This window comes from Arvicanthis niloticus, chromosome 8 (assembly GCF_011762505.2).
Source record: "Arvicanthis niloticus isolate mArvNil1 chromosome 8, mArvNil1.pat.X, whole genome shotgun sequence".
Classification (NCBI taxonomy): Eukaryota; Metazoa; Chordata; class Mammalia; order Rodentia; family Muridae; genus Arvicanthis; species Arvicanthis niloticus.
The window spans coordinates 71,059,416-71,084,039 of NC_047665.1; the positions used below are offsets into that span (position 1 = coordinate 71,059,416).

A 24,624-nucleotide genomic window follows, 5' to 3' on the forward strand; every position below is an offset into this window, starting at 1 on the left:
TGTTTTCAATCTGCAGCCTTGCCAGTTCACTGCCAACACTGTTTAAATCACTCAGCTTTTGATTTTCCATAGAAATGGGGTTGGTATTAACTGGTACAGTTTCAGTCCATAGTTAATCTTTCATTCCATTTCTCCCTTAAGTGGCATGTTCTCTAAGAATTCTATCAGAATGCCTAAGGTTGTGAAATGTGGTCTGTTTGGCTTGTTTCCACATTTGTTTTCTTTTCCCTTCGCACTGAAAAAAAAAAAAAAAAAAAAAAAAAAAAAAAAACAAGGCAATGAAATTCAGAATGGAGATGGGAAACCTCACTGGTGTATGGATGGGCGGATGGGCCGATGACCCACATCTGTGTGATTAGGAAGACTCCCTTTTCTCTGAAGCAGGCTTGGCAGCATCGATGTGCATTTGAGCAATAGGATATGTGTTTTCTTCTCTTTATGTCACTGGTTTGGGAAATACTATATCCAATTATCCAATAAAAAGCTACTCATGTGGAAGTAACTTAAACTCAGTTACAATTACACAATATTCCAGGACAGCCAGGGCTACACAGAGAAACCCTGTCTCGAAAAACAAAAACAAAAACAAACAAACAAACAAAAACCAATTACACAATAAAGAAAAGTTGGGATTTCAACCAAAAGAAGTGTGAACTCAGAATCATGGTTTACTCCACTATCCTACCCTGATCATGGCCTGTATGGTTTGGGTTTTAGAGTTGTTTGTTTTGTTTCTTAGACAGGTCTTACTTTGCAGCCCTGGCTAGCCTGGAACCCCTTTTTGTAACCAGGCTATCTTGAACTCACAAGATTCCACCCATCTCCCAAGCCATCATGCCAGGCCCAGGACTTGTAAGTTTAAAGTTGATGCTTGTCACACACAAGGGACCACCACAGTTGAATGGAATGGAGATAGGCATAGAAAAGATAAAAGCCTGTGTTGAGTGGGAAGGGAGATTGGTTAGTGGCCTCAGATACTGATCTCCTGTCCCAAATAACACCTGAGCAGCAGTTGTGAGGTGGCTTAGCAGCTGTTTTCCCCGGAGGCTGGGCAGATGCCACATTCCCTCTCTGCCTGCTTGTATTTTCTGTCTAAAGCAGAGATGGGAGGTGGGGTGGTTTCAAAGGACACATCTGTGTGCACTCAGCTACTGCCGAGGTTCTGCGAGTCCGTCCCAGCCACCACAGTAAACACTCAGGACATACCTATAGACAGCACCTCATCCGTCTGCATTCCTTGTCTCCCTTCCCCCCCCCCCCTTCACACTTTACCTCCCTTTGTTCTTCTACATTGTGACTGTGGATTTTGTTTTCCTTTGGAGAAAGCCAAATGACACCATCTGATGCACATCGCCAGACCCTGAGACTCTAAATACCAGCTATTCCTTTGTGGGCTGTGTTCCTGGCTGCCTCCCCAGCATGGTTGACAGGCAGAGACTAGCAAGTCAAAAATGATGCATCTGGTATTGTACAGGATAGCTTGGTAGTAGGAATGTCTGAGACTCTTCTAATTCTTTGCTACCAAACAAACACCGTGAAAAGAAGAACATGCCCCTGCTGCTGCGTAATCCTAGCTTAAGAACCGGAATATTCCTGCTAGAGAATTTCACATTTAAATTTAATTTTTAAATATTTAGTATTTCGTGTGTGTGTGTGTGTGTGTGTGTGTGTGTGTGTGTGTGTGTGTGCGCGCGCGCGCGTGCACGTATGAGCATAACACAAGTGTGGAGGTGAGAGATGAAGTCTGTGGAGTCAGTCATTTCCTTCTGCCTCTATAAGGGTTCCTGCTATAGAATTCAGGTTGTCAGGCTTGCATGGCCAGGCCCTTTACAGGATGAGTCATGTCATGGCAAAGTATTTGAGTTTTTAAAACTATGAATGCATTTTTTTTTTTTTTTTTTTTTTTTGCCTCTCAATTACTAAAAAGCTGAGAGATTGATACGCTACTGTCCCCCAGAGATTTCGAGTAAAGCTTAAGCAGGGCCGTACTCATTGCTGCCTCCCTCGCCTTTAGGCCTTTGCCACAAAGCACTTATTTACTGACCTATTTGTATGTGTGTACATGCGTACAAGGGTATGTGAATAGGCGAGCACAAGCGTGGGGATACCAGGGAAACTTGGAGGAGCCGGTTCTCACCTCCATCTTGTTGAGGCAAGCATCTGAGGAATTCCCTGGACCTGGCCTGGAGTACTGTGATTGTGGATGCTCGCCACCATGTCAAGGCTTTTTATGTAGGGTTCAGGAGTCACTTGCACTTTGACCCCTTGAACCATCTTTAGGCCCAGTGGGCTTTTTAAATTGTGCAGGGCCATCAGACAGGGCATCCCATTGCCTGGCCTCTGAGTGCTGGTGTGTGGTTGGGTTGCAGGCTTCACTGTATGTTACTGTGGCATTGGAGCTGATGTCTTTCTTACCTTTCTCAGCTGAAGCTCCAGGAAATCACATCATAGAGCCCCATGGAGGCTACTCCCCCTCCACGGCAATTCTTAGCATTGCTCTGTTCTGCTTTGTGGCCACCTGCATATTTCAAGGCCTTAGTCTGAAATCCTTGTTTCTTTCCAGCACAAACGTTTGAGTGTTGAGGAGGATTACTTTCCTTTTGTCAGTAAACAATTTTGGCATATTTCTAAAACTGCCTGCTTCTCCTGCTTTCACCTCTTACTATGCCATGACACCTCACGGAAACTTAGACTTTTCCTGCATTAAAAGAAACAATTAATTCAGTGGCCTAAGAGACAGCTCAGCAGGTAAAAGCACTGGCTGCTCTTGCAGAGGACCTGAGTTCAATTCCCAGCACCCACACAGTGGCTCACAATTCTTTTCTGGGCTCTGAGTGCCAGGCATGCACATAGCATATATCCACATGTGTAGGCAAACGCTTATACACATTTAACCAAAAAGAATCAATTTAGATCTCATGAGTCAAGTGTTCACATATGTATATATTTAGCGTTATGGTCAAGATACCACAAGAAATAGTAAATAAGAAGTAGTCCTGTGTTCAAGACATTGGATAATAGGCATTCATACGCAAAGATTGATCCTGTATAGGCCTAGCACTAGGGAAGCTGGAGCAGAAGGGGTCTTGACTTTGAGTCCTGCCTGGGCTACAAAATAAAAAACTAAAAACCAGCAAAAATGCAAACAGGAATTCATGGCTTTGGTTCAGCCTGAATATTGTCTTTCACTGACTTCACTTTCCAGAAGGTCTCTACTGGTTTCATCTTGCAAATCGAAAGACAAAACAAAAAAAAGTTTTAACTGCCTTTGAATAAGAAGAGCAAGGTCTTTTGTTTGTTTGTTAAAAAGATTTTTTTAAGTTTTGTATCTGTGTACAGCATGCATGTGAGTGCAGGGGCCCTTGGAGGCGAGAGACATCCGCTCCCCCAGAGCTGGGCTTACAGGCAGTTGTGAACTCTCTCTTATGAGTGCAGGGAACTGAACTTCAGTCCTCTGCAAGAGCAGTGTGTGCTTTAAACTATCCAGCCACTTCTCTCTTATCCCAGAAGGGTAGCTTTTCAGAAACTAGCTCTACTTAAAGTTGGTAAATGATAGGCAGTTTGATGCTAGTTCTCTCAAAATTCACAGAAAATAGTGACAAGTGTTAACATACGGAGAAAACACCTCCATGTTCACAGGGAAACAGCCAGAGTGAGTGAATCGTTGCTGTGGAAATACAGTATGACTGGGAAAGACCTAGTGGAGGGAGTGGTGGGTGCTGGGAAGAACCATGGCCGTGACCTCACCTGGAATTGGAAGAAGCATTTCCTGTGGAATAGTAGGAGAGCAAACATCTCTAGATCACACTTCTGATGACTTAAGGAACTTTACTGTGACTCTCAGTACCATGAACTGCCGAATGAGGGGACTCATGTTGGAGCAAAAATCAGGACCCTTCATTTTGTGTGTGCAAAGGACACTTTGTGTCACACAGGAGACTAGAGGGTATAAACTCTGTCTGCCGGTATTTCCCTTTTGAATACTATTTTCAGTTGCCAGGTTTTAAGGCAAAAGATCCTGATAAAAGAAAGATACCTAAAAACTCATGTATTAGTTTAGATCATGCTGTATAACAAATAGACCTTGCAGTTCATCTGGGGTGGGTTGTGGTTCAGCACAAAAGTATAAGAGTAGGTTCTGAGGCTAAGGTCTTGTTCCCCAATTGGTTCTTGACTTGTCAATAAAGAAGGCTGGGAGCCAAATGCTGTACGGAAGGCACAGGTGGGACTTCTGACTCCGAAGAAGAAAAGGAGATGCAAAGAGAGAGAGGGGGGCTTTTTTTCTGCCGTGCCATGGAGGAAAGAGAACACAGCAATCATGTAAGGCCTCTGGGCAGCTAGGGCCTGTGGCCTCCACTATGGGCAGATGGCCAAGGAGGTTGGCAGGGGCTAGCTGATACAAGCTACTAACTTTAGGGCAGGAGGAGAAACAGAGTTAATAAATTGGTAAGGGCACGCATTTCTAGGCGGGAGGTATTTGCACCCAGCAATTGTGCCTAGCAGGCAAATTCTAAATTAATAAAGGTGTCAGAGTGTCTTTTATTCTAGGATTCTAGGGTCTCGGGAGTGGATTGGTAACGTGACCGCTCCCAGAACAAAGGCCAGTAGGAAAGAGAAGCTGGGTCAGTGCTGGCAGTGGCTATCCTGGAGCTGTGCCGGGTGTAACAAAGGGAGTATGGAGGGGCTTGTAGTGCAGCAGCTCCCAGGCAAGGCGGTAGCATGTTTTTAAAACTACACACAACACAAAAGTCTTTGGTTTTTACACATATGAAGTATGTTGCTGATTGGGCAAGTTTCCAGAGAAGCCATTCTTATACAGTGTCTTTGTAACTCTGTCTCCTTCTGTCTTGTGGAGATGCTGTCTCAGTACAAGTTCTACCAGTGTTAGTAAGTATGAGTTTGAGTCATGATTCTGCTGGGATCCACCTTTGACAGTTTAGAAAAGGAATCATGGTATTCCTTTTCTAAAGGTAAATCATGGTTAAAAAAAAAAAAAAAAAAGGAACATTAGGAAAGTGGTGTCAGTGCCGCATCATTAAATGGAAGGACTATGGGTCTTAGCCAGGTCATACATTGTTACAGGTTCTGTGTTAATCAATGCCAGCAGTGGCACGCCTTTAGTCCCAGCACTTGGGAGGCAGGTGGATTTCTGAGTTCCAGGACAGCCTGGTCTACAGAGTGAGTTCCAGGACAGCCAGTGCTACACAGAGAAACCCACCCCCCCCCAAAAAAAAAAAAAAAAAAAGAATGGTGACTTGCATATCATGAAAGACTAGTGGCTGGGTGAGCAAAGAATACGACGGTGTTAAAAGAATCAGTGTGAAAGCATTTTTTAGAAAAATTATGAATAATCTTGAATATCTCTAAAGGCAATGAGTGTGGCTTTAATGACCACACTCATCTGTATTCAGACAGAATGAAACACAATAGTAAAAACACAAATGGAAAAACAGTCAAATACTTAAGAGAAATGGCGCTACCAAATGACCAAATGAAGGAGTTAATTTTCAATGCAGCCCAAAGAAGACTGGCGTTTTCAAATATGACATAAAGATGGTCCGTACAGCAGTTGCCTAGCATGTATGAAGCCCCACATCAAACCCCTAGGAACACACCCACACCCACTACAAAGACTGGAGTAAGAATTCTGTGATTGAAAGAGCTTGGGGACTGGTGGGGTGTTTTAGTTGGTAACATGCTTGAGGAGGATCTGAATTTAGATCTTCTAGGACTCCTAAAAAGCTAGGCACGGGGGCACACATCTGTAATCCCAGGAGACAGAAGGATCGTTATGGCTTGGTGCCTAGCCAGCCTAGTGTAATCAGCAAATGTACCCAGGTTCCTGAGAGTCCCTGACTCAACACATTAAGAGAAGAGTGATTGAGGCTGGTACCTGATATCAATTTCTGGTCTCACGTGAACCAGGCCAGGAGTGGGAGTGAGGAAGAGGAGAAGAAAAGGGAGGAAGAGGTAGAGGAGGAGGAGAAAGAAGAGGGGAGGGGGAGAAGGAGGGAAAAAGAGAGGAAGAGGAGAAGAGGAGGAGGAGAAGAAATAAAAGGCTAAAAACTTAGAAGTTGCAATTTTGCTAAAGAATATTTCATTTGCTATTGACTAAACATGATACAGAAAGGGAAGAGGAATGCTAACTAGGCATCACTTTCAGCATGTGGCTTTTGATCCATGCTTAATTGGTTGCCACTGTCCTCACCGTTAGCTTTTCTTTTAATTGGTGTTGTAGGAAAGGAAGGGAGAGCATCTTGAGAACAGTCTGATGTTAAGAGCTCAGTAAAATTCAACAGTTGAAGAGTTTGGTGGAGTAGCTGGGAGTAAGGGGAAACCAGAAACAAAGTATAGCTATAAAGGCAGGAACTTGTCCTCAGCAGGGCCTAGAGAGAATTGCCACCAAAAAAGATAGAGAACCTTGCATCTGGGGCCTTTAAAAAGACCAACATGATTCAGTATGAAGCATAGGTATGCATGGATTCACAAAGAGCAGGTTACCTTCCTGTTTGTTGCTGGTCAAGGCAGCTTCTTGGCTTATTTGTTCATCTGTCCACCTGTTTTGCATTCATTCAGTCAAGTGATTTATTATGGACAGACACACGGAGCCCAGATTTGTCATTGTACACAAAAGACAAATCTCAGAATCTGCCTGCCAAGACAAGATTCTTTAGTGGGAGATATGTGAACTTTGGGGTCTGAGGTGAGTTTATAGATGCTGAGATACCATTGGCTTCATGACGATAGTGAGTCAACTATTTCCTTGAGGCTTTTTCTTAATCATAGATGAAGGCAAATAGTGCTGTGGTGGAGAGAACAGGATGAGAACATTTATCCCCATTGTAACAGATGCTGAATACATGTCCAAACCCTGTTTGGTAAGGAAGAGGTAGCAACAGGTTGTTAACCATCCAGCCCAGCTCTAGTCTGTTAACAGCTATTTTAGGAGAGGGAAGTTTCAAATTGGGGGAAAATTACTGGTTATCAAAATTAAATGACTAGTATGATCTTTGAATATGTTAATAAGCAGAGTAAATAAATTTTGGGTAATGTCTTAGTCAGTGTTCTATTGCTGTAAAGAGATACCTTGACTGTGGCGACTTTTATAAAGGAAAACATTTAACTGAGGCTTGCTTACAGTGTCAGAGGTTTAGTCCGTTATCATCATGGCAGGGAGAATGGTGGTATGCAGGCAGACATGGTGCTGGAAGAAGTAGCTAAGAGTTCTATATCAGAAACCACTGGCAGCAGGAAGAGAGAGTAACACTGGGCCTGGCTTGGGCTTTTGAAACTCACAAAGCCTGCCTCCAATGACACACTTCCTCCAACAAGACCACACCTCCTAATCCTTTCAAATAGTGTCACTCCTGGGTGACTAAGCATTCAAATCTATAAACCTCTTATGGCCATTCTTATTCAAATCACCCATTGAGTATTGGGGCTGGGGTATTTATCAGCAACAGAGTGCTTGCCTATTCTGAATGAGGTTTAATATCCAGCAATGTGCAAAATATGAGAAAGAAGAAGGAAGAGAAGACGAAAGACCTTTTGCAAGACCAGTTTGAGCCACACCCTTAACAATTAGGGTCTTGTGTTTTATGAGAATTATGTTTGGAAATGATGCCATGCCCCTCACAAGCTTGCAGGAGATCATTGCACAGAGGGAACAGTTAGGAGGGAAGAATTTTACACTGGGGATCAGAATTTTAATGCAGTCTCAGAAGACTGAGGAAGTCCTGTTTTCCTGATTAACCTCTGCATCCCAAAGTCTCATCCGTGTTGGGGATCCGTATTGGATGGCATTTTCCAGAATGAGAGGATTGGAGAGATGTTGTTGAGACAAGAATGGAGGTGGCTTCCTTGTGGCCAGCCTAAGAAAAGAGGAAGTGGACTTTGGAGAAGAACATCAGTGGATACAGAGAGGGAAGCTGGGTTGTTGCTAACTAAGCTTTGAATGCCAGCAGAAAAGTATGGATTCACAGACCTGGACCATGGTATGGGATTAGAGTAAAGGCAAAGTTTAAAAATTAGCTTTCAGAGCTATGTGAGAAGGATGATGAAATTGGCTTGATAACAGCCTCGGTGTTTAGCCAGACCAACAGTGATAAGGTCCAGGGTGGCAGCTACAGTCTGGAATGGAACCAGAGGTGCATATTGACACACCAGATATTAGGAAGGAAAAGGAGAACAGTGACAGGCTGGAGGAGGACAAAGGTACAAAAAGGACTGTCACAGGTTCAGAAGAAATAGATCCAAGACCTGGTTTCAGAAGCCAGGAATGGTGACACATACCTTTAATCCCAGCACTTGGGAAGCAAACGCAGGCATGAGGACAGCCTTGTTTACATAGTTCCAGGACAGCCAGAACTGTATAGAGACCCTGTCTCAACCAGCGCCCCCCCCCAAAAAAAAAATAAAGAAAGACCTGTCTTCAGGTTTTATTCTATTATTCAGCCAGTACCACATCCTTTAGAAGATCACAAAGTGGTCTGTCTTATCACTCCTGATGCTTAGAAACATTTAGAGACTAGAGAACTGGGAAATGGCCGAGTTGGGGGATGTGCCTGCTGTACAAGCATAAGGACCTGAGTTTGGATCCCCTGCACCCACAAGAGGGGGAGTGATAGCAGAAGATGTGTAACATCAACCTCTGGCCTTCAAATGTGCCTTCATATGTACACATACACACACATGCACATATGCACACCCCCAACATGCACACACAAACATACTCACAGACACTATACACGACAGTCATTACGCACAAAAAAAAAGAAAGATTAAGAAAAAGCAGTAATAATGAGAGGACAGAACTGACATCACAGTGTCAACACTTGGGTTGATGGGGACAGCTTGTCGGGGGAGCAGCAGGTCTGGAGCCTGCCTTAAAACAGTATTTAGAAGCATCTTTCAGCAGCCTCTCAGACCCACTCTCCCACAGCCTCACTTTGCATTCTCATCTCAGTTATCTTCGGCTTAGCAGCTCTGCTCTTTCTCTGTACTTCCAGTTCCCTTATCGGTGGTTTCCCAGGGGTGCCTACCAGCCTGTCTTTGCGTGAGGGTGAACCTGAGCCTTGCGTGTTCTGGTTTTATGGGTTGGAACTTTGAACTGAGTGATTGATTTTTTCAGAGTTTGGGGCAAAGACCAGCAGGCTTTCCCCTGCCAATTCTTGCACCAAAGACATATTTTTGCACAAATGGAATGTGCAATGAGTTGGTTTTGTGAGTGTTTATTGGCATTGCTCCTAACGGTAGTCAGTGATGCTGCTTAGTCAGCACCTCTAAGATGCTGAAGGCTGAGCAAGGGGGTAGTGACTACAGGAAAATAGAGTGCGAGAGAAACCTATGCCCCCAGTGTGCTGGGAAAGCAATGAGATTTTCTCGTATTTTGTATCCACCCTCTTTTCCTTCTACTCTGTTTCTCTGTTCCCTTCTTTCTCTGTTTTCAGATACTTCAGTCAAATCAGAACAGTCTCCTGTGCAAAAGTATGCTAAATATAAAAAGTATGAGAAACATGTTCAAGGACCAGCATGCACTTTGCCCACTGCCCTGATCCTTTCTCCTATTACTCCATGAAACATTCGTATGTTCCTTCTACTCAGTGCCAGTACTTTCAAGTCATATAAGTATGTAGCAAATATTTTCATGCTTTTTCTCAGGTGTATTATTATTATTTTATCAAGAATCAGCTCATGTTTCTTCTTTTCAGCTAATCTCTCTCATTGTTTGAGCTTCTATTTTAAACAATATCCTTTCCTAGTTTTTAAAACGTCTTTTATAACTTCTTTAAATAAATTTTATTTTTAAAATATTTTAATTTTGTGCGTATGAGTGTTTTGCTTATGTGTATGTATTTGGACCATGTGTTTGCCTGGTTCCTATGGATATCAGAAGAGGGTATTGGATTCCCTGGAACTGGCATAAAAGGTGGTTGTGAGCCAATATGTGGGTACCCAGAACTGAATCCAGATTTTCTGCATATGCACCACAGTATACGAGTCAGTTTTGGTTTCCCGTTCTGCCATGTGAGTTCTGTAGAGCAAACTCTTTACAGGTTGTCTGTTTTGGCATTGGGTGCCTGTTTCTACTGAGCCATCTTACCATCCCAAAATGAATTTAAACTTATTATTTCTCTATGTAGCCCTGGCTAGCATGGGACTTGCTTTGAAGACCAGGCTGTCTTCAAACGTGTAGCAATCCTATGGATCTGCCCGCTAACTGCCATGATTATAGACATGCCCCACCATGCCCAGAGTCAGTCTGGATTTTGATAGGAGAGTTCACTTGTTAACACTAAGCATACCTATTATTACTCTTCACTTTAATTTGATCATGAATTTGTCTGTTTATCTCTGATTACATATGGCTTCGGCTAAGTAAAGTTTGACAGGCACTTGAGTTTAGGTCTTGACAAGCTGTGTTTGAAATGGCATGAGGTGGTTACAAATGAGATGACTTTGCTACTTAGAACTGGACTCTGTGCTAGGAAACTAGACTGCACTCATGCAGCCTGGAGTTATGAGATACATCAGTCAGGATTCTACAGAGCAAGAGAAGCCTTCGCTCTTTAAATCTGCCACTAATTGAGTTATGGAGGGCGATTGGCTTTCCTCACACCCTAATGACTGATGTGAGTCACATCTGAGGAATTCCTTTACAGCAAAATCTTGACTGGGGTTTGATGGAACACCTGGGCACCACAGTATAGTCAAGTGTCCACACAAAATTAACTGCCCCCCCCATCCCACCCCAAGCACCATTAAGCAGTAGTAAAATAAGAATGGGTGCATCCTAAAAGAAATCTACAGCATTCAACAACAGCCAGAGGATCAAGGCCCGTCGTCGGAGGATGAAGGATTTCCAGGGTTGGGCGCCACCGTTTCTCTCAAGTATTCAAATGCTGTTTTTCTTTTTTGGTGACACTCAAACTATGATTTCTACTTACAAAATATGTCCTTGTTTCTTTTAGTGTCCTTTGGTTTTTCTTTGGAGCAGGTTGCAGAATTTTCTAGAGACTGGTATTTCCTTAGCCTTCTCTTCATCCTTGGGAGCTGTTGGTCCTGGAGTTATGGGGGTTGAGCTCAGCATAATGATGTGTTAACCCTGTTCTGTGCTGTCCATGGTAGCTTGCGTACAGCCCAGAGCTAGTGATGCCTTCCATCTGTCTAGTTTCTGTTGCTACTTTCTTCTTAGACTCTTCCTGGCTGGACTTGCTTCTTATATTCTCCCTAGCTGGACAGTCCCAGAACCCTAAACATCTCTTCACTCAAGATGTCTGGAGGATTCACAGAAAGTCTGCCCTTGGCAATTCAATAAAGATTTTCAAGTTAGAAGAACTCCACCTGGCCTAGCTTAGTTTATTTAAGACTTTTCTGTCCCACTGGGAGTGGATTTATTAAGCTATGTGCAATGCTGCCTTTGGTTAAGCACAGGTATTCCGAGGTCAAATTTTGGATCCACCCAGATTTATATTTATATTTATTTTTATATTTATATTTTATATTTATATTTTATATATTTTATATTTTATATTTATTTTATATTTATATTTATTATTAAATATATTATTTATATTTTATATTTATATTTTATATTTATATTTATATTTATATTGAGGCTCCAACCTTATTTCTGTGGAAGACCCACCCAACCTAATCACTTTGAGAATACCTATAGGTCAGGTGGGAATAATGGTCTTTCTTGCCTCACACTGTGGCTGTGAAGCTCAAAAGAAGTAAAGATAAATTGATTATTTTAACAAGGAAAGTGTTTACTGAAGGTACTGTTTGCTAAGTGACAGATTCTAAGTCACTTTTTAAAAAACCAGTTACATGTGTTCTTTTATCTTTCAGAGGCTTTATTTCTGAGTGAGCACTTCCCTACTTCTGTTACAACATAGATTTGTTGAAACAGATTCAAGAGTGTTATTTGTTCTCTTGAGGTGATTATAGTTGCTGGAGATGTTGCTAAATTTAGAAACAAGGCAGATTATTACATTAGTTATTTTTCTCCTCATTACCCCTGAATACCTGGTATAAGAACCCACTAAGGGAGGAAAGATTTATTTTGGTTCATGGTTTGGAGCACTGTCCACAGTGCTGGGGAAGAGATGCATGCTGGAGCAGCTATGGTGGCAGACCAAGGAAGGAAGAGGAGGAAGGAATATGGAGGGAGGCTGAAGCATAGCCATTAGTATCCTGCCCCATCAATTACCAACTTCCCCCCCAGCTACTTCCTACCTCCTGAAGATGCCAAGACCTCTCAAAACAGCACCACCTACTGGAGAGTAGCTGTTAAAACAAACAAGTCTGTAGGAGACATTTTACATACAAACTATTACATTGTTTTAAATGCCTGAACTTGGTTACTAGATTAGTAAGATCATGATACTATTCTTACAGTGTTGGCAGCTCTGTATTTCCCTCATTTGGGGACTGTAAGAGAATTCCTTACCGGCTGGCCAACCTTGAATCAAATCTTGGCATCTGCACCAACCCTCATGTGTTGTCCTTACGGCTAAGATTGTTGGGGCATGAAACTAAGCCCACACTAAATCAGCCAAGGTTCCCACATCCCATAATGATGTCATCCCCAGCATTTACCTCTGCTTGCCTGCCTATGAATGGGTTAATCCTGGCTTTTGCCTCCAACTTATTTTTGTTAATTATACTCATGTGCCTTTCACATGCTGATTTTTTAAAATCTCTTTTCCAAGCTTGACTGGAGTAAGCAAAAGCTGAGATACTGTCATTTCCTAAATAAGCCGAAGGAAAGATTTGGCCCATTATAGCCACTCTGCCTGCTGGATCTATGTTCACAGGCTCCTCTCTAATGGAAGTTGAGGAATAACTGTGATTGAATAGTGCTTCCACTCCATCTGCAGATTCCACCAAATAAAACCCAGATTTGAGTCTATCTTGTTTTTGTTTGTCTCACATTGTGTCTGTGCCCCCATTGGGTGAAGCATAAGCTCTGTCTTCATCTGGATGTATTTTCAACTCTCAGAGGCAGTAATTGAATCTCTGACAATAGCCTTGCCTCCCAGGAGGATTCCAACCCTGAGCTGCTGTATTAAACCCAACTAGTTCTTGGTTCCCTTTGAAGGTAATGTCCCATCTGTTGACTGTGAACTGGGGCAATGCAGAACTCAGATCTGTCAGTGAATGGGATCCAAAGACCTTTCCGTTCCTTAACAGAAAGAGCCACTCCGAGGTTTTAAAGCCGGTGCTTTGCTCTCTGCAGAGGACAGTGTGAGCTTGCCTAGAGTAAAGGTTAACACTGGCTGTCTTTGAGGGCAGGTGTTGCTGCTGAGCCTTGTGCAGTTTGCTGCAGGGCGCTGGGGAGTGAGAGCTGGTGGGTCCTGCAGCCCAGCGACGTCCGGTACTGTGGTATTGTGTCTGATCCCATTCAGTCTCACTGAAGGCCTTCATGCTGTGGCGCCTGACAGCCAATTGATAATGGTCAGTAAACTCTGGTGGATTTGGAGCAGGTCCGTGTGAATGTCTCAGTTCTGGGCATCAGCAGTTTTAAATCTGGAGAGTATATGGTGTCTGTGCCACATTTGGAAGTGGAAAGAAGAAGTAATGAGCTAAGCATTATAACCAGGAGGGTTTCGGGACAAACTGGGCAGAGCTATGTCCAAGAGAGATGGCTTAATGGTTAGGAATCTTTGCTGATGTTGCCTAGCGTTCTCATGGTGGCTCATAGCTGCCTTTATCTCCAGTTCCAGAGGATCTGATGCTGCCTTCTGGACTGCAGGCAGTGGGGCACACATGGTACTCGTATAGAAGGCAAGCAAGCCAAACACCCATACACAGTACTAAAAGTAATTACAAACCTTTTAATCTGAGATAGTAAAAATTGTATACATGCAAAAAAGCTTGAATGTCTTTCAAAGAGGGTTCCTCCAAATACCCAAGTAGATGTTCAGTGTTTGTCAGGTTACTTACATAAGCTTGGGAGACATGCACATGCATGCTAGGAAAGGGTTAAAAATGCCTGCACCTCCTCCCACCTCTCCAGCCACAGGCCACAGGGAAATTCACACAGCTGCACATGCACACTCAGACACACACGCTCAGGTAAGGAACCTGTTCTGCAAGTTTTCTTGGTTAAAAGTAGGTAGGGGGTTGGTGGGGGAGCAGAGCCGGAAAACTTTACAAGTCTGGATTGAAGATTTTTCAAAGTAACTTTATCGGGCAGAGAGAGGCACACATGTGCCACTGTGAGGTTTTTGCCCTTCCTCTTCCACTGATTAAGTGCATTGTTAGACAGGGAGGGGCAGATTAACGAATGCCTATAATTTTGATCATTGTTTTCTGCAAAACAGCTCAGGCTTTGAAAACGAAGCCACCGTTTTTTTTCGGCTCCCTTGCTGCCAACAGCACAAATTACACCTCAAAAAGATCCCAAGCCCAGTTGAAAACGTTTCATTAATGAACAATTTCGGATGATTGTTTAAGTCTTTGCTTGACAGGTAACGTTGGCATGTAGGCAGGTGGGGTTAAGGTTTCCATGGAGATTTATGATGTCATGCTTGAAAGAGCATGTCAAGACAGCCAGTTTAACAAGTAGTTACTCAAAAAGTCCTATAGGCTACAAGTAGGCTTTATGCAAATGCGGAGAGTTTCACTGGGAAAAACTGCAAAAGAAAACAGCCGAGACATGGAGGGGGGTTTACCTGATAGCTCGGAGGAAGGATGACCCCACAGACCATTCGATTTGGAAAGTTTCAGAAGATGAACTAGGATTTCTCCTTTTACCTCTGCCTCACCTGTGGAGTGCTTGGTACAGGTAAGTGCATGTGCTTTTTTTCTCTGTTTGTTTTTTATTTCCAGTTATTGCCAAAAGGTTATTTGGAAACACTGCGGTCTGTTGTGAGCATTGTTCACTTGGCAGGAAGAATGGAGTCTATAAGCATAGCTCTTTCACACGGAGTGTTCCAGCTTCTGGGCTGTTTTAAGGGCTCTTTTTTTTTTTGTTGTTGTTGTTGTTGAATGAACTGAGATTTTCGAATAGAGCTGAAAAACAAGTGATGTATTTTGTATTATGCTGATTGTGCCATGGAGAATGCTGCAGGAACGCTACAGAGAGGGACTCACAGGGTGACTGAGCATCGAGATGCTATATGTATTTGTTGACTGTTCCCAGATGCCTCATGTGTGTGTGTTTATGTGTGTGTTTGTGTGTGCATGCGCATGCATATCTAAAGGTAAGACTGGTAATTCTGGATTTTCATTTTGTAAAGTATGAAAATTAAATCTTTGGAACATCTAAGAAATAAACTGATTTACAAACAGGGCCCTTTTGTTTTCAAGTGTGTCTGCATGTTTTGTTTTGTTTTTTCATAAAAATGTTCTCTAGGACTAGAAAAAATTAGCTGTGCTGGAGTTATTAGTCTGTGAACTTTTAAGAAACTAGTTGTGAATAGCCGGGCGGATGAAAGAGGAAGTAAATGTTGGTAGTTCGAAGGCTTGCTTCCGGACAGAAGCCTGGTCACTTGGTTAGTGGAGGCAGGTGGTTAGCCCTGTAGCCTTTGGTGGCTACAGACCCCTCAGGTGGCAGCCGAGAGGAGTCATCTCCTGCTGTTAACAGTTCTATGAGTAGTTAATCCCTCCCCCTTCAAAAAGAACATGGAGAAAACTCATTTGTTTCTTTCCAATAATGCAAGGATTAAAGTCTGGGCTCCAGGTACCTGGAACCGGGGAACTAGGGACAAAAACTGCTTAGAAGCCCAGAGATAGGTTTTAAGATGTTTTGAATATGTAAGCAGGGAATCTGAAATGCTGTAGTCTAAGGATGTGGATTTGCACCAGAATTAGCATTCAGTTAAATCGTTACCAGTGAGCTTAGGAGGTGACAAAGGAGACTGTGAGTCCCGGTTCCTTACTTACTGGCTGTGTGACTCGAGCAAAGTAAATTCATAGCCTTGAGCCTCAGTTTTCACCTCTGTACTCGGAGGGTGACAGTCATGGTGTTGTGGCTCAAGTCGAAGCGTTCATGCCTCTCATATTATGAGTTGTTTTTGCTCGGGAGGCACGAGGCAATTCTGTGACTACAAAGTGTTGCTTTCCCCTCTTCTTTTCTATCCTCTTCATGTTTTTACAACAGCCAAGTAAAGACTTGTAGAGTCTGTGTCTTGGATTTTGTAGATGAGTGATCTATGACTCAGAAGATGAAGAAAAGTACAGCATATTAAAGTTCTGCAGATTCAGATACTGCTTCTCATGTTAATGAATATAGAGAAAATTATTTCATCATTAAAATAACTCCCAAGCAGCAACAAAGCATGTTTGTCAAAGGAACAAGTGTGTGTGTGTGTGTATAATGTATATATACATATAGAATATATATTACAAAATTAATACTGCTTGTGCTACTTTTTTGTAGAGAGGTGACTGAAATCATACGAATGTGCTTTTTACTGATAACTTGCTCGTCATAGTTCAGGCTACTGTAAACACAGTTTGAGACTGTATCTACCTCACACTATTCTGAATCTGATTCTCTTCAAGAATCACATGTGGATGTATGTCACAGTGATTGTTGAAGCGAAAACCAACTCTCCCAGAAACTGTGGTTTCCCCATGATGCAGGAGTTTCAGGTAGTGACTCTTGGCTTCCACTTTATTCTGGACTTTGGCACCTCCTTCCTCGTCTCCATCCCAGATGTCTGAGCTGGTCTCCATTTCAGGATCCTCCGGCTATTGTCTCTTCCGTGCTGGAATTACAGGTTTGCATAACATCTGGCTCGTGAGTAACAACACTGTATCTAGTCAGGGGAAACACTCTGGTAGCTCTGAACTTTCCTAAGCTCTTTTAAAAGTTCAGGTTTTCAGAGCTGCCCAGATTCCATGCTGCCTGAAAAGGCTCTTAGGATGAGCTTGGGTGGGCTCCCTGAGTTGATCCTAGGCTCCCTTTGACATCTGTACTGCTGAATATCCTAATGCACTCACTGTAGATCAATGTCACTGGTCATATGAATCCTGCTTTATTGCTGACTCCAGCTTCCAGCCCCCCTGTGTGTGGTGGTAGAAGGGGGGTGCTGAGGGTCTGGTTATCTTATCTCCAGACAGTCTACAAGTCCAAAACTAAATCTTTATTTCATAAGAGAGTCATGGCAGAGGTTTAACCCAGGGTAGAGAGTCTGCCTAGCATGAACTCTACCAGCAACTGAGACCCAAAGATTAAGACACATTTAGAATCACTAGTGAATATTCGTTTTCTTTTTAACTGGCAATCCACACAGTCGCCTTGATCTCCATTACACATAATCGTTGCCATTGAAGCTATGTGGGATAAGTAACTAATGATTGAATACTGTGGAGTTTGGAACACGGCAGTATTTGGTGAAGGTTTAAAATAGGAAGGGTATGTGCAGGGTTTAAAGAATCTAGGTAGTTGGGTTCAAATCCCACCTTTGTTACTTACCTGTAGCACAAGCTTTCCACTGGAGAGCATGCATACATTGTTATATGCCAGTCAGATAGAGTGACTAGACTCCATCTTACATATTAAACTCAGACCTTCTCACATGCTAAGCCAACACTGTTCTGTGCACTCATATTCCCAACCTAGCTCTAGAGTTTTGAAAGCCTCTTAAGAAAGGAGTTAGTGGTTTTTCATATTGTATTATTGCCCTATAATTTTTTTAAATTTATTTCTTTAAAAAAGAAGGTACTGGAATGCCCTAGTGTGGGGGAAAAAAAAAATATGTTACAAGAAGTTTGTCTTAGCTGGCTGTGGAGGAGGCAGAAGAGAGTGTTCCGTGTGGGAGGACAGAGCTATTCTGGACGCTGTCTACAGTCTAGGCCCTTTCTGTGTTTTTTACCACTGAACTTCCTTAGAAGCACTCAAGTTTACTCTCTCTCTCTCTCTCTCTCTCTCTCTCTCTCTCTCTCTCTCTCTCTGTGTGTGTGTGTGTGTGTGTGTGTGTGTGTGTGTGTGTGTGTGTGTTTACACTCCCATGTATGAGTTTGTTGGCTGTTGGCCCTGGGCCTCATTTGTACAGGTAGCTGTCTAATGTCTACCACCGGATAGTACAACCAGTCCCAAGCACCCATGTTCTGAAGCTTTTGGAGAGTAATTGCTAATTTGTTATTTAGAGACAGGGTTTCTTGCTGTGTCTCTGGCTGTCCTAGAATTCACTTTGTAGACCAGGCTGGCCTCTAACTCAGAGATTCGCCTGCCTCTGCCTCCCGAGTGCCAGACTAAGGGTCCAGCTTTGTAGCTCAGACAGATTCAAACTCATGATCTTCCTCTTTCACGTGTTGGGATTAGAGGCCCAAACCACTGTGCCTGACTTCTCCGATACATCTTTATTTTGGAGACACTCGTCATCCATCACAAGAGAGCCCTGTCATGATAGGCGACATGGCTATGGCGTGTCCTCCTGGTAGGTGGCCACTGGCAGCAGAGGTGGAGTAGAGGAAGGAGAGAGATATACTTACCCTTGCATCATCAAACTGTGCTCTTAGTTTCAACTGTTTTACACGGCATGAGCCTTTCAGAGGAGACCAAAGTTGGGACATATTTTTATTGTAGATAGTATAGCATAAGGCCTGTGGTTTGGGGGCCATTTTATATTTTAATGTGAATTTCTCATAGGTCTTTACAAAATCAATTATGTAGATTCCCTTCTCCAGTGGTGTTAGTATTGAATTCCTTTCTTATATTAAGTTGTATGACTGTTGAATAAAGTGCCTCAAGTGATTGTCTCATGAAGGACAATTTTTTAATCTCCCCCTTATGCAGTATGTGTGTGTCCATAAGTATATGGGTGTGTGTGTTGTGTGTTTCCATGAGGGTGTGTGACCATTTGTGTGTGTGTGTGTGGTTTGGTGTGTGTGTCCATGTGTGTGTGTGTCCATTTGTATGTAAGTGTGTGTGGTATGGTGTGTGTGCCCTTGTGTGCATAAGTGTGTGTATTGTGGTGTGTGTGTGTATGTGTGTATATATGGGTGTGTACGTCTATTTGTATATGAATGTGTGTGGCAAGTATATGTCCATGTGTGTATATGTATGCATGAATGTGTGTACTGTGTTGTGTGTGTATACATGAGAGTGTGTTTGTGCATGTGTATGCATGAGTGTATGCATGTCCATTTGTGTAAAAGTGTGTGTGTTGTGTGTGTGTGTGTTGTGGTATGTGTGTGTGTGCATGAGTGCATGTGCCCATTGTATGTAAGTGTGTGCTGTATGTTTTGTGTGTATATGTGTGTATGAGTGTGTGGTATATGTGTGAATGAGTATGAGTGTTGGGTTGGATGTATGAGTATGTGTGTATGCAAGAGCATAGCATAAACTGACTTAGAACAAACAATCTGTTTTAACAGCAATTATCAAAGTGGTCCCATAATATCTTAATCTGACCTTTTGGAATTGCTGTTTAGATTCCTGCTTTTTTTGTTTTGTTTTGTTTGTTTCCCTGTTGCAAGTAAAGTACTACTGCAATGACTCTCCTTGTATCTATAAACATACCAGCACATCTAAAGGACAAATTTCTGAAAGTCAAGTCAGATGACCAGTGTTGAAAGATACCACCATAAGATATTAGAAAATGCTGGTTCGTATTGAAGATGGGGATGTTAGGGATGTCACAAGGAATGTTCCATCACTCTCACATGACCCAGTCATAGTGGTCATGAAGTGATGGAAACCCTAGATGCAGATATGCACACATGACCACGTTAGGCTAACCAAACAATGTAGTACATTATGTAGTCTCAACACACTGAAGAAAGCTTTGGAGTGACTCAAAGCTCCAGCTCCCTGTTGTTGTTGCTGTTGTTGTTGTTGTTTTTCTCTGTGTTGCCTTGGCTGTCCTGGAACTCACTCTGTAGATCAGGCTAGCCTGGAAGGATCCACCTGCTTAAGCCTCCCAAGTGCTGGGATTAAAGGCATGTACCATCACCACAGGTTCCAACTCTTTTTTTTTTTTTTTTTTTTTTTTTTTTTTTTGTCTTTTTGTTTTTTTGAGACAGGATTTTTCTGTGTATCTCTGGCTGTCCCGGAATGCACTCTGTAGACCATGCTGGTCTCAAACTCAGAAATCCGCCTGCCTCTGCCTCCCAAGTGCTGGAACTAAAGGCGTGCGCCACCACTGCCCAGCTCCAACTCTTTTTAAAAAAGATGTGTGGAATCTGTCCATCCTTGAGTGCAGTGGGATTGATTGTACATTCATTGGCACAAACCAGTACTGTTCTCACGGTATCTGTATTTTCTCCTCAGAAATTGCTCATGAAACTCCCTTTTATCCAGAGACATCACGGTTCTGCAGCTTATGTAAACACATCTCAATACAGTATTTCATGTCTATGTGCATGCTTGCCATTAGAAAGAATCATGAGAAACAACTCAGTTTAGAGGAAAAAGAGGAAGGTCACAACTGTGATGGACAAATCAAGGGAAAGCCAAAACTGAAGCAATTCCATTAAAGAGAATATAATTACTGTCACCCTGGGAGGAGGTAGATGACTTCTAAGCCAAATACAGCTTCTATAAATCATTAGAAAAAATGGGCCAAGCTTTCTATATTGTGGAATAAATATGATATTTTCTTCTTCCAAATATTAAATACCATAAGTTTAAAAAATATTTTTAAGTCAGGCGGTCATGGCGCACACCTTTAATCCCAGCGCTTGGGGGGCAGAGGCAGGCAGATTTCTGAGTTCAAGGCCAGCCTCGTCTACAGAGCGAGTTCCAGGACAGCCAGGGCTACCCAAAATCATTTATTTTATGAAGGTGGGCACACGTGTGACATGGTGGACTTGTGGAATTCAAAGGACAACTTTTGAGGAGTTATTTATTATCTTCCTCCATATAGGCTCCAGAGATTGAATTTAGGCCATTAATCTTCACCACAAGGGCCTTTTCTTTGCCTGCTGAGCCACTTTCCCAGCCCACCACAGAGTTTTTATGGCACCCAGACACACAGAAATCAAATTTCTTTATGCATTCCAACTTAATCTACTCCAGTACAATTAAACTTTTCCTGGTATATATCCAGGGATTACTGAAATTAAAAGTAAGTGTTAGGGCTGGAGAGATGGCTCAGCAGTTAAGAGCACTGACTGTTCTTCCAGAGGTCCTGAGTTCAATTCTCAGCAACCACATAGTGGCTCACAACCATTTATAATGAGATGTAATGCCCATTCTGGTGTGTCTGAAGACAGCTACACTGTACTCACAAACATAAAAAAGTGTCAATGTTAATATTGGAATTCCCACACACATCACTATCTGTCAGCAACATCACACAGTTATGTCTATTACATTACTTTTTAAAGAAAGAAACATCTGTATGAGCAGGGCGGTGGTGGTGCATGCCTTTAATCCCAGCACTTGGGAGGCAGAGGCAGGCGGATTTCTGAGTTCAAGGCCAGCCTGGTCTACAGAGTGAGAATCAGGACAGCCAGGGATACACAGAGAAACCCTGTCTCGAAAAACCAAAAAAAAAAAAAAAAAAAAAAAAAGAAAGAAAGAAAGAAAAGAAAAAGAAACATCTGTATGGATGAGTACATGCATGTACGGCTGTCAAGATGACTCAAAGGTCATTTGCCCCCAAATCCGCTGACCTGAGTTCACTCCCTGGGACCTATATGGTGGAAGGAGAAAAGATCCTCCAACAATTTGCCCTCTGACCTCCACGTGTGCACGGTAGCACTTTGCTGCACACACACACACACACACACACACACACACACACAGAGGCATACACAATTAAACAAATTAGCAAATGTTTAGAAAAGAGGTACCTATAACAATTGGTACCAGGACTGAGAATAAGGGAGAGTCTTGATTGAAAGAGAGTGGGGATTTGAATGCAGCAATTCTAACTCCAGCCTGAGGAGTCACTGGAATTCCCTAATGAGAGTGCTTTAAGAAATGATCTGTTGAAGGGGTCAGATTTCAGATGCTGTAATCAAGGAAGGTTTACCTCCAGCTCCTGGGGCCCAGCATCTTAGTTTATATCTCCTCCCATCAGCCACCAGGGCATGGGGAACTAAAAGGGCCAGAAGAGACACTGAGTCAGGCCTAGGGATTACTTGTGAGGCATGTCAGATGCAACTGTGAAGTAACTTTCTTCCCAGGAACCTGTTCGCTGTGAACAGACTCTCTGAGTTTCTCAGAAAGTGAACCCAGAGGGTGTCTCATGGAGCAGGGTTCACAGAACACAGTGCCCCTGAGCCCCACACACACATGCACACATTTCTTGTTTTCCCGTAGGATTTCAGAAGTGTTCACTGGAATGGAGGAGACAGATGGGGCAACTTTCGTAGCCAGAATTAAGACCAGGTGGGAGATGGCTGACCTGGGGCTGGGGCTCTAGAAAGCCTTTGTAACCATCCCTTCGAGTTTCCATAAAATACTACTCTTGGGGTTGGGGGCTACAGCAGTGATGGAGCAAGGAGTTTGCATGCACATCTCCCCCACTGTAAAACAGAAAATAAACAAGAGTCAAAATTAAAATCACCAAATGTATAGAATCATACATAAAAACAAAATTTCGATCTTTACATAAAACAAAATTTCAAAATGCCCAACTGTCTGACACACAGTGACATATCACAGCTTCCACGGCAAGATGTTTTTTTCTTATTTATTTACTTATTCTTATATTTTTTGTTTCTTTTGTGGGGATTGCAAGGGCAGAGGGTGGATATGGAGGAAAGGGGAGGTGAGTGGGGTTGGGGTGCATGGTGTGAAATTCACAAAGAGTCAATAAAAAGTTTAAAAAAAATTCTTATACCCCATGAACAACAACAAAAACAAAACAAACAAACAAAACCAAATAAACCACAAATACATAAACATATCATCAAGAAAGCTGGGGCTTGACTTCTTTTCAGGAAATGTGCCGTGTCACGGGAAGACGAGACACAGGTTTGGGGCGGGTACTGAGCTCCTGTCTTCCTCACCCGCCTGACCCCTGTTCAAGCCACTGACCCTAACCTGACAACTGTGTCACATTTCTCCTGACAGCATTGTGCTGGCATAGAGGAAATCTCACCTTTGTTGCTGGACAGACTTAGTCTGAGGTCTGGTTCTACTGTTCGGTATGTGTGTCTTCTTAAGCGGGGCACACGTTACATAAGCTTCTATGTTTATATCAAGATCACCCAAGGTGTGAGGAGTACTCAGCCCAGTACCTGCATGGGGTATGTGCTGAGTACTCAGCAGCAGCTCTACTGGAAACATCCCATGACACTTTATGAGGAATGATGGCTTTTTGCCCAATGTCTCAGTTATTCTGAGGTTGTTTAGGTTGGGAGGGGCTCCTGAGCAACTACAGGAATCTCCTTAGCAACACACAAAGAGGGTCTTAGACCCTCTTGTGTGTTTAGGCATGTGAGTTGTTTTCTTTTCACTGTTTGTTGTTTTAGGAATAGAGTCTAACTAACTTTGGTCTTGACCTATGTAGACCAGGCTGGTCTCAAACTCACAGAGATTCTCCTGCTTCTGCCCTCTGAGCACTGATTTTCTTTGTTTTGTTTTGTTTGGGGGGTTGCTTGTTTGTTTGTTTGTTTGTTTGTTTTTTTGTTTTTTTTTTTTTTTTGAGACAGGGTTTCTCTCTGTAAGTCTGACTATCCTGGAACTTATTCTGTAGACTAGGCTGGCCTGTAACTCAAAAGATTTGGCTTCTGGGTGCTGGGAAGAGCTGACCTTCTAAGTGCTGGGACTAAAGGTGTAGTGTGCCAGCACTCCATCTTTATACTAACCACAATGGCCTTACTCTCACACTTAACAAATCACATGTTTGCCATTCATGGTACTCTCCACCACTGTCATTCTGTTATTCACTGTGGGCTGGAAACAAATCACTAGAGGAATAGGGTCTATTGTATAGAGAATTTCAGACTGATCCAAATCCCACAAAGGAAAGAAAGAGACCTATGTGGGAAGAAGCCAGCCTAGAAAGCTTAGGTTTTTCAGGAGAAGGAATATCCAGGGCAGACATCCCAAGAAATGGAGCACTTGTCTGTTGAAAAACTCAGGTGAGCCAGACGAGGTGACTGCAGTTCCTGAGCAACAGATAAGAAAGAATGTTTTCTTCCTGTAGTGCAGAGGATTTCCAGTTGGGGAGTGATAATCTTCTTAGCTTTTGTTAAATGTTATTGAATAGAGAGCCACCTAAGCAGGAGACACTCCTGATTGAGCCTATTTCCTTCTCTAGCAGTGCAGCTTTCCTCAGAGGAACACTGAACCATACTGGAGAGTCCCTAAGCCAGCACTTCACAGAACTCTGGAGATCTGTCTGCAATTTGTGTGCCTGGCATTCACAAACAGGGTTCTACTTCTGCCGTTAACCCACAAGGGCAAATGTTATTTCTGTTCTGTTTTTCCTACTTCTAAACACATTCAGAAAGTCTGCTGTGGCTACTAAAGTATTTCATTTTGACCACAAAACAAGGTATACAGCATGCAAAGTGCCCAGGATGCCATGATGATCAAATCAAGATATATCCACGTTGGGTTCCTTGTTCAGGGTTGTTCCAGTGACATAATACCTCTGACCTGTGACTTGTCACCCCCTCTCAACTGAAAAAGAGAAATAAGTAATATATATGTCAGAGAATTTCCTAAAGCTTTTCCTGCAACGTGGCTCAGGCCAACACACTTAA

At 42.8% G+C, this 24,624-nt stretch overlaps 1 protein-coding gene across 17 annotated transcripts in view; it reads left to right on the forward strand.

The window, feature by feature from the left end:
* Kiaa1217 (KIAA1217 ortholog) overlaps positions 1 to 24,624 on the forward strand; it is an 805,390-nt gene that overhangs the window by 521,416 nt on the left and 259,350 nt on the right. The window contains exon 1 of one of the 17 annotated variants that reach the window (XM_076939584.1): positions 14,383 to 14,794. The exons of the other annotated variants lie outside the window; for them this stretch is intronic. The gene's annotated coding sequence lies outside the window, so the exon portion shown is untranslated. Of the gene's footprint in view, positions 1 to 14,382; positions 14,795 to 24,624 lie in introns of those variants that run through there. 17 annotated transcript variants of the gene reach the window in all.